The following is a 17,675-nucleotide window of genomic DNA, read 5'->3' as shown; positions in this document are numbered from 1 at the left end:
TTTGATTCCTGCTAAGACACTAGCACTTTTACCCACCATTATTACACCATCAACAGAAAAAAGCAAACAATATTTCAGTATTATTCTCAGGGGCCACTGGAGTCCTTGAAAATATATAATCTGAAAATAATAGGCTTTGCTTCTTTGTAATTTGTGTATGTTTTGTTTGGGCCCTGCTTTGAGAACTGCTGTTGAACATCACTCAGCACTGAAGACTCAGCTGTTACCTCCAGAATCCTTCTGGAAACTTCAGGTTGATGTTATATCTTCCTTCAACATTTTGTTGCAGTATTTAACACACTGTGGTGGTGTGAGCTCCTTGAAGATGAGAACTGTCTCTTAATCACATCATATTCTCCTATACCAGGTACGTAGTACCTGGATCACAGTATATGACCAGTAAATGCTTGTGGAATGAATGAGGTGACTGAAATAAACATTTTAAGAACCCCCAAATTAGCCTGTAATCTATTAAAAGAAAAAAAATGGCCCTTTCTACCTCTGTTCGAAATTCCTGAGGGAATATTTTTTGGGCACAGAACATTAAATATTTACAGCGATGACCCAGAGTTATACATAAAAGATAACATAGTTACTGATATTTGCTTGAAAACAGGACTTCTATGACTAATTAATGCAAGAATGGCTCAAAGGAGCAAGTTTGAAAATACGTCTCTGTTGAAAACCCTTTGTAAAACAGGAATACAAATCATTAAAAAAAAAATCAGTCATAACATGATAACCATGATCATGGTATATCTTATAAATATTACTGTTCCTGTTAAAGTCAGGAAGAAGGTTGGATTGACTGTTCTCCCTCATTGTTGCTTTGTATTAATTCTTTGTTAGTGCAGTCAGATAAGAAAACTAAACATACAAATTAGAAAGGAGGAAAGCTGATTATTTTCAGGTTATATTGTCTACTTAAAAATCTGAGACTATGTATTTGTAAATTACAATATTCAAAAATTAAAGAAATGTGACTTCTAAGCAGAAAAAAATCAATACTTTAAAAATATTTCAATAGTTTATTGGATGTACAATAACCCTGTTTACAAAAGGATCCAAAAAATTGCGATTTCTTTTTTAATTGAGGAGATTTAAGCAGATAAATAATTTGGACAGGTTACTTAAGTAGAATATGAACATTTAAGGTAAGTGCTTTTTAGCTTGAAACTCTTAGATGAGACAGATTATTTTAAAAATCCTGTAACAGTTTTCCCACAGTTTATTCAAAGATAAAGTTTCAAGTCAACTTTAATTTTTGCCTTGTAACAGTTTCAGATTAGTTCTTCATCGTAAAACATTTTCAAGTTTCAGGTATAGAATTTACATTGAAAAGCATTTTCCTACATTTCTTTTTTAAAGGCTTGTTTTTTCAGTTATGAAAAATTTCAAACTTTGAAGTAATAGCGTATTAAAACCCAAGTACCTGTTAACCTAAATTCAGAAATTATTAAATTTTGCTCCATTTCTTTGTATCTGCTTTTTCCTTTTTGTGAATATATTTTAAAGCAGGTATTTGATATGTTATTTCACTGCTGCATACTTCCACTGTCTCAGGTTGGGATGCCATTAAAAAAAATACCGTAGACTGGGTAGCATAAACAACAGAAGCTTATTTTCTCACAGTTTTGGAGTCTGGAAGTCTGAGATCAGGATACCAGCATGGTCAGGTTCAGGTGGGGGCCATCCTCCTGGTTTGCAGATGGCCTTCTTGCCGAGTCCCCACTAGGGGAGAGAGGGAGAGTAAATTCTCTGATATGTCTTCTTATAAGGGTCCTACTCTCATGACCCCATCTGAACCTAATTACTTACCATATGCCCTATCTGTAAATACTATTATGTGTGAGTTATGGCTTCAGTGTATGAATTCTGGATTGAGAGGAGAGGATAGAATTCAATCCATAGCAGTGACTAAGATTTGTACATTTTCTTACATAATCACAATGCCATATCACATTTAAAAGTTAACAGAATTCTTTATTGTCATCTAAAACTCAATCTGTATTTCTGTTTCTGTCAAGTTACTTCAGGAAGGTCTTTTTACAGTTGATTTGTTAGAATTGGGATCCAAAAATAAGTTCACGTGTTACATTTGTTTGTTATGCTTTTAAAATCTGGATAACCAAAAGGGTGGTTTTAAAAAGCAGTGCAGTGGGACAACTCACTTTTTCTTCCATCAACAATGGTGTGAAAAAAAAGGAGGAAGGGAGAGGGAGAGACTGCAATAGAGTAGAAGATACTTAAAATGCAACATTAGCAAGTGTAATATGTGAACTTTTTGGGGGGTGGGGGGATCCTGATTCTCACAACTGAACTGTAAAAAGGTGGCAATATCCTGAGTTCTCTAGCTCCAGTATTCTAGAAAACAGGGATACATAAACATTTGAATTGTAAAGAAAAAGTAACGTTCTGAAAGTATTTTAATTAACTAAGGATTTTTATATTTCTCAAAATTACAATGGTTTTTTAATTTTAAAACAAAAGAATTGTTTTATACGAGGATATCAAGTCAAGATAACATTAACTCATGATACACTTTAAAACCTTTCTCCAAAGCTGAGTTTATGACAATAGATTAATAATAAACTTTACAAAGAACATTACTGTTTTTGTCTTTGTGTTTTATATTAACTGTAGTGACTATTTGAGGTGAAATTGTATTATTGAAATATGATTTTAACCAGTAGGTGGCAACAGATCAATACCTGAATTTCAGGAGAAATAGTGTAAGTCATAAACAAGGTACCGTTGATTTTTTTTCCACAGATAAACATTTTGTCTTTACTGTATGCTTTTTAATTTGAAGAATTATTATAGATTTTATTTTTATATGAGATGCATATTCATTTTAAACCTGTGATTGATATTTGATAGTTCGGTGATTATAGTTATGTTTAAAAACTGGATGATAATGTAATTATTTGGTTTATTACTTGGCAGTAAGAAATAATCATGATTTGTGGAATTATTTTTTGGCCTTGCTTTATTGGAAGTTTAACAATCTGGTTAATAAGTAGTGTTATTTAACTTGATAAAGTTAAGCTTATACTTATTAAGAAAACAAACTTTATAGCACTGTGATAGAAGAAATTGGGAAAAATCACTGCTAATAAGGGTTATATTTCTGCGATTATTGTATTGCTGTTAATGCTCTAGATCCATTGATACAGTTTATCAGCTGTATGTGCAGTATTGCATCAGGAAGTTTGATAAATGACACACAAGTGTAACACCTTCATCAGGTTTTCCAATAGCTTGGTACCATGTATTGTTGATGGATTTGAGTATGTTTCCCTCTCTCTCTGTTTCTCTCTGTCTTATAAAACTACATGAAAATGGATTGACAAGGTTACACCAGAAATTAACTGCTATTTGGAAATAGGAAAGGAGATTGGGACTCAGGGTTTGTTTTAAAGGGTTAATTTGGCTGTTTTTTGGTAATATTAGCAGTTAATTCTGAAGAGTAGGAATGAATCTTTGTTACCATACTTTTTGTTCTTTTCCATATCTTCTGAATTAAAATAGACACAATTGAACATAAATAATCCTGAACAGAGCAACGAGTGATTAAAAACTGTTAGTTACTTGTCATTTCAAATTAAAAAATTAAATATATATATCTATCTGCATTTCTTTCATATACAAACCAAATGTCATTATTTAATACTTGATATAGTAAACATTTTGGGGTATCTTTTAATCTATACTCACATTTCTGGTGTAAATTTAATATATCATAAGTTAACATGGTTCCACATTTGTAGATTTATTTTTTATTTTTTTATTTTATAAATATCACTTCTGTGGACATCTTTGTGCAGTTAGTTTTGAGAGGAGGAAGAGTAATTTTGGTGGGGGGAAAGGGGTCTATATTGAGTCTAAAGGGATGAGCAATGCTGTAGTTAGTTTATATTATTTATTTTTAGACTATCTTTAGAAAGAGCAAACTAGTGTATAATTCTGCTGATTGTATGTTTGTGCTTCCCCTTCTTCATCCCTGCCAACTTTTAGCTACATACTTGATTTAGTTTTGTTAGATGGGTAAACACAGGTAGCTTCAGGAATGTACGTTTCCCATGAAATGGTGTACTGTGCAGAAACTTGGTGTGCTTCTTGGTACTTTAAAATACCGTCTTTCATCACTTGTTTCATTTGTCTCATTCACGGTGGCCCTGAGCTGTTGGCTGCCTGTGGCTCTGTGCTGCTCTTTTCTCTGCTCTTTATTTGACTGCTTACCTGTTCTTCCTTCAGGCATTGGCTTTGATGTTAGGCCTTAGAGAACTTTTTCATGACCATACCATCTATAGTGCCTCCTCAGTTGTGTTCTCTTGGAGTAGTGTGTCTTTTTCTCTGTGTGTTACAGGAGCTTTCCATTGCTTTTTGTGCTTTTTTGCTCAGTTCCCTACTTGACTTAAGATCTGTGACACCACGGGCTGTGTGTGAGCTATCAAATCTGAAAATTCAGGGCCTACAGCAGTGCTTGCAGTGTTGTGTGCATTTAATAAGTAGTTGTTGAATGAATGAATTTTGAAGATTTAAGATTTCTCTGTATCAGAACTTACTTAACTTTCTTCTGTTCATCTCTCTTGTCTCCATTCTGTAGTGATGAATTTTTCTCTCCAAAGCTAGAGTATGCTTTCAGGATAAAATTTCGTTCTTGTGGATTATTCTTTATATTGAACTCTTTGACACATCTGAAATTTATTGTAGAATATAGTGTGAAGTATAATCCAAAGTAATTGTGTAATGTCCATTTGTTTTAAACTATGTTTATTATGTATTGAGTTATTTCTTATTGTTATTTGTTGTTGCTAAGGATTTAAAATTTAAAACTATCTGTAGAGATACTGTTTTAGTCCATTGAGTAATGTCTTCTCTGTTTAAACTAGAAAAATCTGGTTTCAAACCAGTATGTTTTGATTCATGATTACATGAATATATAATAATTTTCATTTAGATTAACTTTTGCAAACCATGTGAATTTTACTATCAAAGAGTCAAGTTACAGAAAATATTTTATGTAGCTTCTATGTGGTATTTTATTTAATCTCTAAATTTATAGTATTGTCACTTTTACACTTGGATGGGTTTTGTATTTTTAGGTTAAATAGTACTTAGTTTGTATTTTATTTGTCCATCTGTCCTGCAGCTTTATTCTTTGCTCACCATTTTGAAAGTATGTTACAGACATACTGGACTTCTAAGTAATTTAGCATGTGTCCTAAGAACAAGGACTTTTTCTACAATACAACCACAATGTAATTGTCACTCAGGTAATTTTTTTTAACATTTTTTATTGATTTATAATCATCTTACAATGTTGTGTCAAATTCCAGTGTAGAGCACAATTTTTCAGTTATACATGAACATATATATATATTCATTGTCACATTTTTTTCTCCGTGAGCTACCATAAAATCTTGTATCTATTTCCCTGTACTGTACAGTATAATCTTGTTTATCTATTCCACAATTTTAAATCCCAGTCTCTCTCTTCCCACCCCCCCACCCCCTTGGCAACCACAAGTTTGTATTGTACGTCTGTGAGTCTGTTTCTGTTTTGTATTTATGCTTTGTTTGTTTTCTTTTTTAGATTCCACGTATGAGTGATCTCATATGGTATTTTTCTTTCTCTTTCTGGCTTACTTCACTTAGAATGACATTCTCCAGGAGCATCCATGTTGCTGCAAATGGCGTTATGTTGTCGGTTTTTATGGCTGAGTAGTATTCCATTGTATAAATATACCACATCTTCTTTATCCAGTCATCTGTTGATGGACATTTAGGCTGTTTCCATGTCATGACTATTGTAAATAATGCTGCTGTGAACATTGGGGTGCAGGTGTCTTTTTGAAGTAGGGTTCCTTCTGGATATATGCCCAGGAGTGGGATTCCTGGGTCATATGTTAAGTCTATTCCTAGTCTTTTGGTCACTCAGGTAATTTAATATTGATAATATAACATTGTCACCTCATGTATAGTCTGTACTTAAATTTTCCCAGTGATGGTTTATATATTATTTAATAATATGTAAATTTATATATACATAAAATTTAAATCCAAGATCACACATTGCATTTAGTTGTCGTGTTTCTTAGTTCTCCTTAGTCTAGAACAGTACTTCCAAAATTCTCTATGATGAAGGATCAATTTTTCCTTTTATTTTAAATTTGCTATGACCAGTAATTTTGTAAAATTCAATAAAAATAGATTATTAGAAAAATAAAGTGGTAGAAATAAAGGTATAAAGACATGAGACTTATTTTAAAAATTAAGGTCTACTATCAAGTTATGAAAATTTCTGAACTCTGAATCTGTGTACTTACCTTTTCCTAGATCAGTAATAAACATTTTGCAGGCCATTACTGATCTATGAAATAAGTAGCACTGATCTAGAGCAGTTCTCTAGCCTTTTTATTTTATTTTTTTTAATGGCCACGGGAGTTTTAGAAAGTTCAGGCCAGTTGTTTTATAGATGTATCTTTTACTTTGGATTTGTTTGATTGTTTTGTCATAATTACAATCAGGTTACATACTTTTGAGAAGAATACAACATAGGGGATTTTGTATCCTCAGTGCGTCATAAATGGGACACATCATTGTTGCTGATGTTCATAATCACTTGTTAAAATGTTGTCTTCCAGGGTTTTTGATATTGTTTGTTTCCCTTTTGAAATTAAGATGTTTTGAGACTGTAAATACTGTTCTTATATTTATGCATTGGTTTTAACAACCCTTCATGTTTCTTGCCTGAATCAGTTTTTTGCAACAGTTGGTTGCAAATGATAATTGTCTAATTCTTTTATCCTTTTACATTGATTAGTTGTCATTCTTTTAAAGAGAAGAGCTTTCCCTGCTCTAACAGAGTTCTTAAGTCACAGGATAGAGACAAGCGCTATCTTCCCTTTTTCTACAGGATGCATGTCTGACCTGGGGAAAATTGAATTGGATGTTTATATCGGACACTTCCCACTTTCTCCTCTCTGCGTTTTCCATCTGTCGCTGTTCTTTTGTTCTGTTCCCAGTGTTCTTCGTTTTCCCAAGGCTCCTGGTTCAGAACCTTCTCTCACTTTGCCTTGGTCTTTAACGGCTTCATCTCCTTAAAGTGCATACCTTTTTTCTTTTTCTCTTTGTCTCACTGTTAAAACTGACTTGTCCAGTGCATATTAATGCGTGAAGTTTTGTTATTTTCTTAAGCTTTTCAAATCTATTTGTTGTAAGGTAAGTGAATAAATTAAATGACTAATAGGCAGTGTGATATGGGGAAATATTTAAAGATGTAGGCAATGTGGGAGAAAAAAGAACTTTTGAGAGGGATGGTTGAAACTGCTGAGCAGTGCATCCTGTGATCAGTGATCATGTAGATGCACGTCTGAGCCTGGGACCCCAAGTTGTTTCTGTTGTTGTTAGTGTCTTTAACTTTTTAGTACTGGACTGCAGATTAATTTAAGGCTCCCCACCCCTAACCCTCAGTCTCCTGTCCTGCCCAGTCCATTTTGCGTACTGTTGGGATTTGTTACTGAAATGAGCCAAGGGGTGGCCCCTTTGGAAAGTCTGATACTGTGTATTTCTGATTACTTCTGGAAGAAGCTCTTACTTATGAGTTCTTTAAGTCAGCTTATTTGAATTTAATGCCTTCATTCAGCAAGTATTGGGCACCTAGTATAAATGGGCATTCTGGCACTGGGGACACAGTAATGGGCAAGCAGACGTGGGCCCCGCCCTCCAGCATCTTGTAATCTACTTGGGGAGTCAGATGTGCAGCAGACAATTACACATCTCAGATTGACCGCAAAGTGGTGGGAGAAGAATCGGATACTATGGGAGCAACTTACCCGGACTTGGCAGGGAAAAGGAACATTTCTTGAAGGTCAGGATACTGGGGAGAGGTGCCGCGTCTGGAAACTATGGCAATGGTTGACAAACTTTCTGTAAAGAACCAGATAGTAAGTATGTTTGGCTTTTCAGGCTACGTCTCTGTCACAACTACCTAACCCTGTGATAGTATTACACAGGTAACCATGGGCAATACATAAATGAATGGGTATGATGATGTTTCAGTCAGACTTATGGATATTGAACTTTTAATTACTTACAATTTTCAGGTGTCATGAAATATTTTGATTCCCCCTCCCCCTCAAACCATTTAAAAATATAAAAACCATTTTTAGCTCACATGTAGCAGAAACAGGTGGTGGGCTGTAGTTTGCTGAGTCCTGGAATATGGTACTTTAAAAAGTCCATTGATGAACTCTTCATAAAAAACAGAGCTGTTGTGTAATAGACCTGCATAGTCAGTGTATACATTATACTTTCAGTAAAGACCTACGTTTGTAGGCAAGGTTGAAAATTGTAGTATTGCTACACCTCTGGCTCTTCTTTTGAAACATTCCAGTAATTCTGGAAGTTGAAAGGATGTTGGGAATTGTGGGGGTGATTGGTTAGTGGTGCACGTGCAGAGGGGTTTCCCTGGCATAATTAATACTACTCAGAAGGCCCGAGTTCCAGTTATGATCTTGTCAGTTACTAGCTGTGTAATGTTGCGCAGATCACTACTTTTCTGAGCCTTGTCTGTAAAAAAGAGAAAGTAAACTTAACACAGATACTGGTCAGAATTATTGCCAGTAGTAGTGTACTTTGAAAGCACCATGTGGTGTCAACATTAATATATTAAAATTACGCAGCCATTTCTGGCATCTTTACATTTATCATATGGATATAAGATGGCATTATGATTGATTAGTTTGTGTCACCAAGATGGGTTCTTGAAGAACTCAGCCATCATGCAGACATTGTCTGCTGTATGCTAGGTACTGTTCTAGGTATGAGGATACAATAATAAACAAGAAATTTTTCTATCCTTGTGGGTTATAAGTAAATGTTATGACAGAATATCACTCTTAAGTGCTATAAAGAAAATAAAGGCAAGGGGATAGATATGCTGCGTGGGGGATGATGGATGAGGAAGGGCCTGGGAGAAAGCCTCTAGTGAGGATGTTTAAACAAAGCCCTGTGGGTCTGGGGAGGTGGAGGAGCTCTCAGAAAGCTAGAGCACACAATGTTAAGGCCCTGAGGTAAGAGGGAATTGAGTATATTTGAAAACCAGAATAAAGGTCAGCAAACACAGATTAGGTCAAGTGATGTGGTGGTGGTAGGGACAGATTTATAGGACCTAGTAGACCATGGAAAAGAGTTTGGATTTTATTCTGAGAAAGATTAAAAAGCTATTGGAGGATTTGGAGCAAAGAAGTGAAATAATCTAAGTATGTTTAAAAGTGATCAATCTCCCTTTCTCTTTTCTGAACAATTTTGTCCAAAAGCCATCGGGTGGGGCAAAACAAGGTAGACACAGTGTGAGGAACAGATGTGAGGAGCTATTTGTGGCCCAAAAGAGGGATGAAGAGATTGGCTTGGGGCAGTGTCCATATTGGGCGGGCATGCACCACTCAGCCCAGGCAGAGTGAAGACGGAATCTTCTGACCAGGTGACTTGGTTGTGGGATGCTGTAGCTCAGTCAGGGTGAGGAGAGTGTCTTGACAGGAGAGCAGACTGCATGGGGAATCAACCCTTTGTCCTCACCATGTAGAAGGGGTGGAGTGTGAGGGTTAAGTCATACTAATCTATCCATCTAAATTTTCTGATCTTGACGATTCTATTGTAGTTATCTAGATCATCCTTGTTTTTTTTAGCATTTGAGGATAATGGAGGATCATGTTGGCAACTCTCAGGTGGTTTGGGGAAAACATTTATTTTGTACTGTACTTTACTGCAGTTTTGTTGTTTCAGAACTGGAATAAAACCCAAAAGCCACCAGTACCACTCTGGCTACTGTATGGGAAGTAGATATTGTAGAGTGGCTGGAGTGAAAGCATAGAGCCCAGAGAAGAGGCTGCTGCGGTTTAGTCTGGGTAGGTTTTGATGATGGACAGGTTGTTTTAGTCGAGGAGGTGAATGAAAGTGGTCAGAGGTCAGATTGCAGAATTATTTTGAAGGTAGAGCTGGCTGGTATGAAGGTGTGAAGTAAGAGTCGAGGATAGCTTCTTAATTTTTTAAGGCTTCTGGAACTAGAGAAAGATGATGCCATTAAATAATGCCAGGAATTTTTTTTTAATAGAATTTGTCAAAAGAACTGGTTTCTATTGTAGTCTTAGCTCACTCATGGAGATGGCGTGTGAACTTAACTTCTGTGTTGATATTTCTGGTTCTTGGTTGCTTCATGTGGACAGCACCATATAAAATCTTTACAGTGGGACCAGTAGGCTACTTTAGCCATACCAGGTCCTGATGTCAGAGAGTCATGTAATTGTTTCTTTGTGACACTTTGTTGAAGAGCCGCATGTGGTTTATATAGTAGCATTCTTGGTAGTTTAATGCCTGCTCTCCAAAAGCATTAATGAGTTAATCACTAGGTTCTAAAGAGCTTGTTAGTGGTGAGGTGAAATACTTTGTCTTTGAAACTATTTTGTTAAATGTTTTTATTATTGACTTGGATGTATACATAGATCACCTGTTTATCAAATTAGTATATGTAGGGATCTGGAGAGCTGCCCATTTGGAGAGAATGCACTGGAGATTCAGAAAAGTCTTGCTGGAATGAAAACACCTGTAGGTGATTGTTTCTGATGAATACCGTCAGTTAACTTCCTTATGTACCTACTTCCGTATACATGTAGGTGGACTGTACAATAGCAATAATAGGGTTACTGGGTATTAAATAGTAATAGATGGGAAAACTTCCAGGCATGATGCCTGATGGTCGCGCCCGTTAGATGTCAGTCACGTTCCTCCCCAGTCAAAGGGGGTGTACTAGTCTTGCTTTTATTTATACTGTATATTCATTAGTTTTTCAGGTATGGATCATTTGGTCAGAGTGCTTTAAGACAGTTTAAATCCTTTAAAAAATTTGTTTCTGTTGTGCGTAATTGAGTTGGCATTTCTTCTCTTAAAACAGGTTTTCTAAAGTGATTTCATCCAGTTAGCTTGGCTCCACTATGGAAAGGTATGAATGATGTGTCCTTGAATCTACTGTAGTATTAAAGATATGGATATATTTATATAATATTATGCATAATGTAGATATATTTTCACCTCTTGGAAATTAATGTACTATTTCCACTTTGTCTTTCTTAAAATAGTCACTATAATGGCAAGAAACACTATTCCCCTGTGTTCTATGTTAGTGTGTAGCATCTTGTACACGTTGGTGCTGAGTAAGTTACGTAGTAAGTAAATGAGAAGAAAGACTTAATTGTTCTAACATTCTGAACAGTGCCAGTACTATACTTTTATTTGCAGGAAGGATCAGCCCTTGAAAAAGTAATAGACTGCCTGCAGTGTCTCAAATATGAAATATGGGTTGGTGTTTCAGAGAAATTTCTGTGCAATTCTGCCTTGTGGTTTGAAGTTTGAAACTTAGAAGGAAGTTGTTTACTTCCTGACATTTTCTAGTGTTGATGCTGGTAATGCAGACTGACAGAAACTTCACCTTCTTTTGTTTTTGAATGTTATTAAGGACATCTTAGTGTATACTTTTCTTTAGTGTTTTCCCCCCTCAGCATAAAATTTTAGTCTTTGTGTAAATGTACATTCTTAATGTTTCTTTTCATAGGTCATTTTTGATCCAGTGTTTTCTCTGCAGCTGCATTGGCGCTATGAGCCAGGGTCTCCTAAGATGTTGAGAGGGGACCACTGAGTTGAGGAGAGCATTCTTGGCTGAGGTGGAGCTGTGTAGACTAACAAATGTGCAAATTTTTTAAAAAAAACTGAGGTGAACTTTACAAAACATAAAATTAGCCATTTTAAAATGAACGTTTCATTGGCAGTTAGTACATCCTCAGTGTTGTGCAGCCATCAGTTCTGTCTAATTTCAAAATGTTTCATCACCCAAAAGAAATCCCATGCCCAGTGAGTAGTTGCTCGCCATTGCCCTCTCCCCACAACTGGTGGCTGCCACTAATCTGCATTTTGTCTCTGTGGACTTACCTATTCCTGTATGTTTTATATAGTGGAATCATAAAATATGTGACCTTTTGTGTCTGGCCTTTTTTCATTTTGCTTAATATTTACAAGATTCATCCTGTTGTAGCATGAATCAATACTTCTTTCCTTTTTATTACTGAATAATATTCCGTTACACATATATGCCATGATTTGTTTATCCATTGATAGGTATTTGAGTTGTTTCCACCTTTTGGCTGTTACGAATAGTGTTGCTATGGTGATGTTTATTTGTATTTGAGTACCAGTTTTCACTTCTTTTGGTTATATACCTAGGAGTGGAACTGCTGGGTCGTGTTGTGATTCTCTGTTTAACTTTTTGAGGAACCGGGAACTGTTTTCCCCAGAGGCCATTTGATATTCCCTTCAGCAGTGTATGAGGGTTTCTCCACACATTTGCCAACACTTGTTAGTTTCCTTTTTCTTTTCTTTCATTTTATAATAAAATTTATAGCCATCGTTGTGGGTATGAAGTGATACCACATTGTGGTTTTTATTTGCATTCTCTTAAGGATTAATGATGTTGAGCATCTTTTCATGTACTTTTTGATCATTTGAATCTCTTTGGAGAAATGTTTGTTCAAGTCCTTTACCCAGTTTTTAATTACATTGTCTTTTTGTTGTTGAATTGTGTTTGTTATATATTCTAGATACTAGACCTTTATCAGATACATGGTTTGTTAATACTTTCTTTTCTGTAGGTTGTCTTTCACTTTCCTGATAATTCCCTTTGATGTAGAAAGGTTTTTAATTTTGATAAAGTCCAGTCGATCTACTTTTCTTTTGTTGAACATGCTTTTGTTTTTATAATCTAAGAATCTTTTGCTAGATTCAAATCTAGCAATCTTTACTCCCCCACCCCCATGTTTTCTTCTAAGAGTTCTATGGTTTTAGCTCTTAATATTTAGGTTGTTGATCCATTTTGAATTAATTTACATATATACTGTGAGATTGGAGTCCACCTTAAGTTTTTTGGAATGTGTATATCCAGTTGCCTCAGCACCATTTATTGAAGAGACTGTTTTTTCTCCATTTGAATGGTCTTGGCGTGCAAATTTTTACTTCAGTATATGTGTATATGGATTTATCTAGAATTTACTTCTAAGGAAGAGCTCCATGTGAGAAGGTTTTTGGGGACTACATTCTGGCTTTTGGTGGTAGAAAGCTTATTATTCTTCTCTCTTCCTTGAATTGAATTTAAGAGTGCATGTTGGAAAAAAAAAACAACTAAAGCTTGTTAAGGTTAATCATTAATGCTTCTTAAGTTTTCAAGAATGTAGAAAAGGCAGGAGAGAAGGTAATTTTAAGCCTTAATATTGCTAATAAATGTTAGAAATTCTTTTATAAAATCATAAATACCTGGAGGCTGTTGTACTTAAACCCCTGTATTCCAAGTGACTGGTGTTTAATGGTAGATAATTCTATTTTGTTTGTAATTCTTTGCTACAGAAGGGCACTTGCAGTGATGAAAATTTTAAGTCTTCAATGAGCACATGTAGAACTTTAAAATAGTATATTAGTTACATTTTCACAGAAATTATAGATACGTAAAGGGTGATGTGAATGTTTTTCTTGACTGTGACTTTCAGTTTTGAATATTGTAAACTAAACAGTTATTTTAAGTATAAATACGGGAATTTCATTTAATTTTCACATGTCACAAAATATTCTTTTGATTGCATTGAAATTGCTTAGAGTGTAGTCATTTTTAGGTTTAAAAATTACAATTCAAATGTTTCATATGACAAATTTCATTTCCACTCTTAGATTTGCACTTATTTTAGTTGAGATTTGACTCCTTGATTTACTTGAAAATATTGCCTGAGTTTTTGTTTTAAAACCTGAATTTTACTCATGCATGTAAATTAATGTTTTATTAATTGGCTTGCAGTCATTTGATTTGTGACTGTCTTTGGAGTACAGTAGTTAAAACTAGACATGTGAAATACTGATACCTCACTGCTCTCCAGTACCAGGATTTTATACCTGGGTCTAGTGGCAGAGGCTGAAGGACATTTTCCTTGAGCCCAGAAATTGCATGCATTCTATAATCCTCGAGTTTGGTTTTCTAGAGTTAAAGCTTTCCTTACATTCTCGAAAAAGATGGGGAAGCGTGTCTCAAAAAAAGAAAAAAAAAGGGTTAAGCTAGCATATTGACAAGGGAAAGAGTAAACCAAAGTAAGGTTAGTAAAGTTCTTTGCTATTAAGGATGTGACAGAAAGAACATAAAAGGCTCAAGTGTTGAGTGGCATTTTGATTATTTAAATAGCTTGAATTAAGGACTCTTGGGCCTCTTACATTCTTAAAAATCATAGAAGAGGATTATAGAGTGCTTTTAAAAATTTGATGTATATATATAAATACTGTTAAGAATTAAAATTGAGAAACTTATAAAATGTTAATTCATTTAAAAGAACAATAGTAAACCCATTCCATATTAATCATAAATAGCATATTTTTATTTATTTAAATTGATGTATAGTCAGTTTCTGGTGTACAACATAATGTTTCAGTCCTACATGTACACACATATATTCCTTTTCATATTCTTTTCCGTTATAGGTTATTATGAGATACTAAATGTAGTTCCCTGTGCTATACAGTGGAAAGTTGTTGTTTATCTATTTTATATATAGTAATTTGTATCTGCAAATCTTGTTTGCAGTTTATCCCTTCCCATCCTCTTTTCCCCCTGGTAACCATGTTTGTTTTTTGTCTGTGAGTCTTCTGTTCTGTAAATAAGTTCATTTGTGCCTTTTTTAGATTCCACATATGAGTGTATCATATGGTATTTTTCTTTCTCTTTCTGGCTCGCTATACTTAGAATGACGATCTCTGGGTCCATCCATGTTGCTGCAAATGAGATTATTTTAATTTTTTTTATGGCTGAGTAGTATTTCATTGTATAAATATACCACAGCTTCTTTATCCAGTCATCTGTTGATGGACATTTAGGTTGTTTCCATGTCTTGGCTACTGTGAATAGTGCCATAAATGGCATACTTTTAGATGAAAAAATAGGTATATTTTTCAAAACAAAAATTGGGATGACATTGTTTTACATTTAAAAAATCTTTCATGTCTGGCTTACTAAAAGCTGGATTCTTATATATGCTTCTGTTTCCAGTCTGTTGCAACATATTATTTTGGCTGAAATATATGGGGGGAAAAATCCTTAAACCCATCCTGTGTCCTTGTGTCAGTTGTTTTCTTTAAAGTGGAAGCTTCATTTCTTTCTTCTTGTTTGAGGATGTGTCTGCCAGGTACCCAAGTTTGAATAACCATTGCTTGTCTGTCATTCAAGTAAGAAAAATCCTCCTTGGAAAAAGGGACTAGTTCTGCTTGAAACTAAACAACTGTATGAGTGGTTTTCCTTGAGACATCCATTGATGCAGCACAAGGGCTTCCTATTTTATCAGATAGAATATATACTCGGAGTTGAGATTTAATTAAATTAATGTTTTACTCCTTCATTAAGAACACTACTAAGTGATACTGGCATTACCTTAACTGCAAGTCCTTGTCAACAAAGAATACAGTGACTCCAGGTGCACTTCGGGGCCACTGCCTTGATTGGTGGTGTCAGCAGTTTTACCACTGCTGCTTTTACGTTGTCAGTGCAAATGTCAACAGTGAGAAAGGCAACTGATTTGGTGTCATTATGGAAATAATTTTGATCTCTTGGATTTCTTGGGATTTGTAAACCATACTTTGAGAATTGCTGGCAGACGTGGACAGTCCGACTATTGAATTGCTGTGGCAGCTCTTCCTCACACATTCCCCCGCCACCCCCACCCCACCAAAAACGAATCAAATCAGTCTAATTTTCATGTATAATGGAGAAGGGAAGGGAACAAATGCTTGTGACTTTCCTGTTATTCATTCTCATTTAAGCCTCTAGACTGCCCTGTAATCCTAGGTACTGTTGTCCTTTATTTGCACATGAGGTAAGCAGATCCTGAGAGGTTAAGTAACTTGTCTGATGTCATAGAACTAGTAAATAGTGGCTGGTGGACTGGAACTAAATGTTGGGTGCAAAGTCCGTGTGCTCTTCTCTAAACCACATGTGTCTCCAGATGGATGTAATGAATCCTGGAATGAGAAAGAGTCTATTCCAAAGGTCAGGTTAACTGTTGCCCTGTCTTTGTATCAGGTTCTTTTCTTGTCTTGTCATTAACCTTTTGCTATTAAGAATAATAGGAATCTTGGTTAGAATGAGTCCTCATGGAAACAACTGATACTTACTTGATCTTTGATCTCATTTGTAAAATTGGAATAAGGTCAAGAAATAATATATTGTCAAAGCTAAAAGTCAGGAACATAGTTTATTTGGTGGGCTCTCTGGCTTTTAGAATTATTTGTACTAGTTGGCTGTTGAGGGACTTAACATGGAGGAAGAGTATTACAGGTGAATAAATACTGCGCTTTACTTAGTCCTTGAGAGTGTCTTGAATAAGGAGTAAGTAGTCTACAGAGTTTAATGCTACTTTCCAGTCCCTTCTGAACAGTTATTTGAGAGGTAGTTTCTACTGCTTGAAGAACTCTTTCCCTTCAAGTTAAATGGCACACTTTTAAGATTACTTAAAAGATACCTTCTTATTTAGTGTACACCATTTTGCTTTGTGTAAAAATGTCGGGAGTTTCAGGATACCAACTAGGAAGTAATGTCAGAAAACTTTCAGTGACTAGTATCTATAATTTGAACATGGGTGGAGGAAAACTATCAAAGAATTTCAGAATTAGCAAAAATTTATTACGCTGTACAGTATGTTCGAATTATGACAAAAAAGTTAACCTGGATTTTTATTATTTGTGTGCTCATCAAGAATATTTCTAGGCTTGCCAAAGGGATGAGAATACAGATGTATAATATTTAGGGTGACATAATACTTGAAGAAACTATAGGGATTAATCTAGTCAAGTAGTTTTTGAACTTTAAAACAGTAGAGCCTTTTCTTCAATCAAAATCATATCCAGGAGTCTAATTGGAGCATAAAAAGTAGTTGAAATGAGAGTCATGGGTCTGGAATTCTCATGCTTGCTTGACAGGTTCTGTTTGCCACTTGCTGAGAGCCCTTGGTTAGTAGTAAGGAACAGCATTAACATGCACTGGGTGTTCATTCTCGGCCAGGTACTAAAGCACTTTTACATGCGTGATTTCACCGTTAGAAAACCACTCATCTAGTTGAACTTCTGGATTTTATCTCTGGAGAAACAGGCCCACAGAGCGTAAATGAGTTGCCCAGTGTCTGAAACTAGTTATAGTAGAATTAGTGGTTTTAAAATCCTTTTTGTCAGTTTAGCCAATGGTATGTGTATGTAGTGTGTTACTTTTTCAGATGTGAAAGTAATATGTATTCATTGCAGAAATTTTTGGATTTATGGAAGAGTTTATAAAAGGGAAAAATACTTCACTACTTAAGGATTGATCATATTTTGGTATTGATTTTTCTAGTCCCATTTATAAATTGTTTCTTTATTAGAAAATGGATATACTCACTGTACCATTTTGAGTCTCTTATAGTTAATATATTCTAAAATGTTCTCTCTTTTTCCTAAATATTCTTTGTGAGAATGATTACTTGATGAAATTTTAGTAAATCTGAACAGTTGATTTCATGTTCCCATTCTTGAGCATTTATGATGTTTGCAGGATTCCCCACTCCTTTTTT

General features: G+C 35.0%; 1 protein-coding gene across 8 annotated transcripts in view; it reads left to right on the top strand.

Annotated features, from left to right (window-relative positions):
- Nucleotides 1-17,675, top strand: part of SRPK2 (SRSF protein kinase 2) — a 204,352-nt gene that overhangs the window by 30,361 nt on the left and 156,316 nt on the right. The window lies entirely within an intron of this gene.

The sequence above is a fragment of the Camelus bactrianus genome, chromosome 7 (assembly GCF_048773025.1).
Source record: "Camelus bactrianus isolate YW-2024 breed Bactrian camel chromosome 7, ASM4877302v1, whole genome shotgun sequence".
NCBI lineage: Eukaryota > Metazoa > Chordata > Mammalia > Artiodactyla > Camelidae > Camelus > Camelus bactrianus.
Note: the sequence above shows the minus strand (reverse complement) of the source record. Positions and strands in the feature narration are given on the sequence as shown.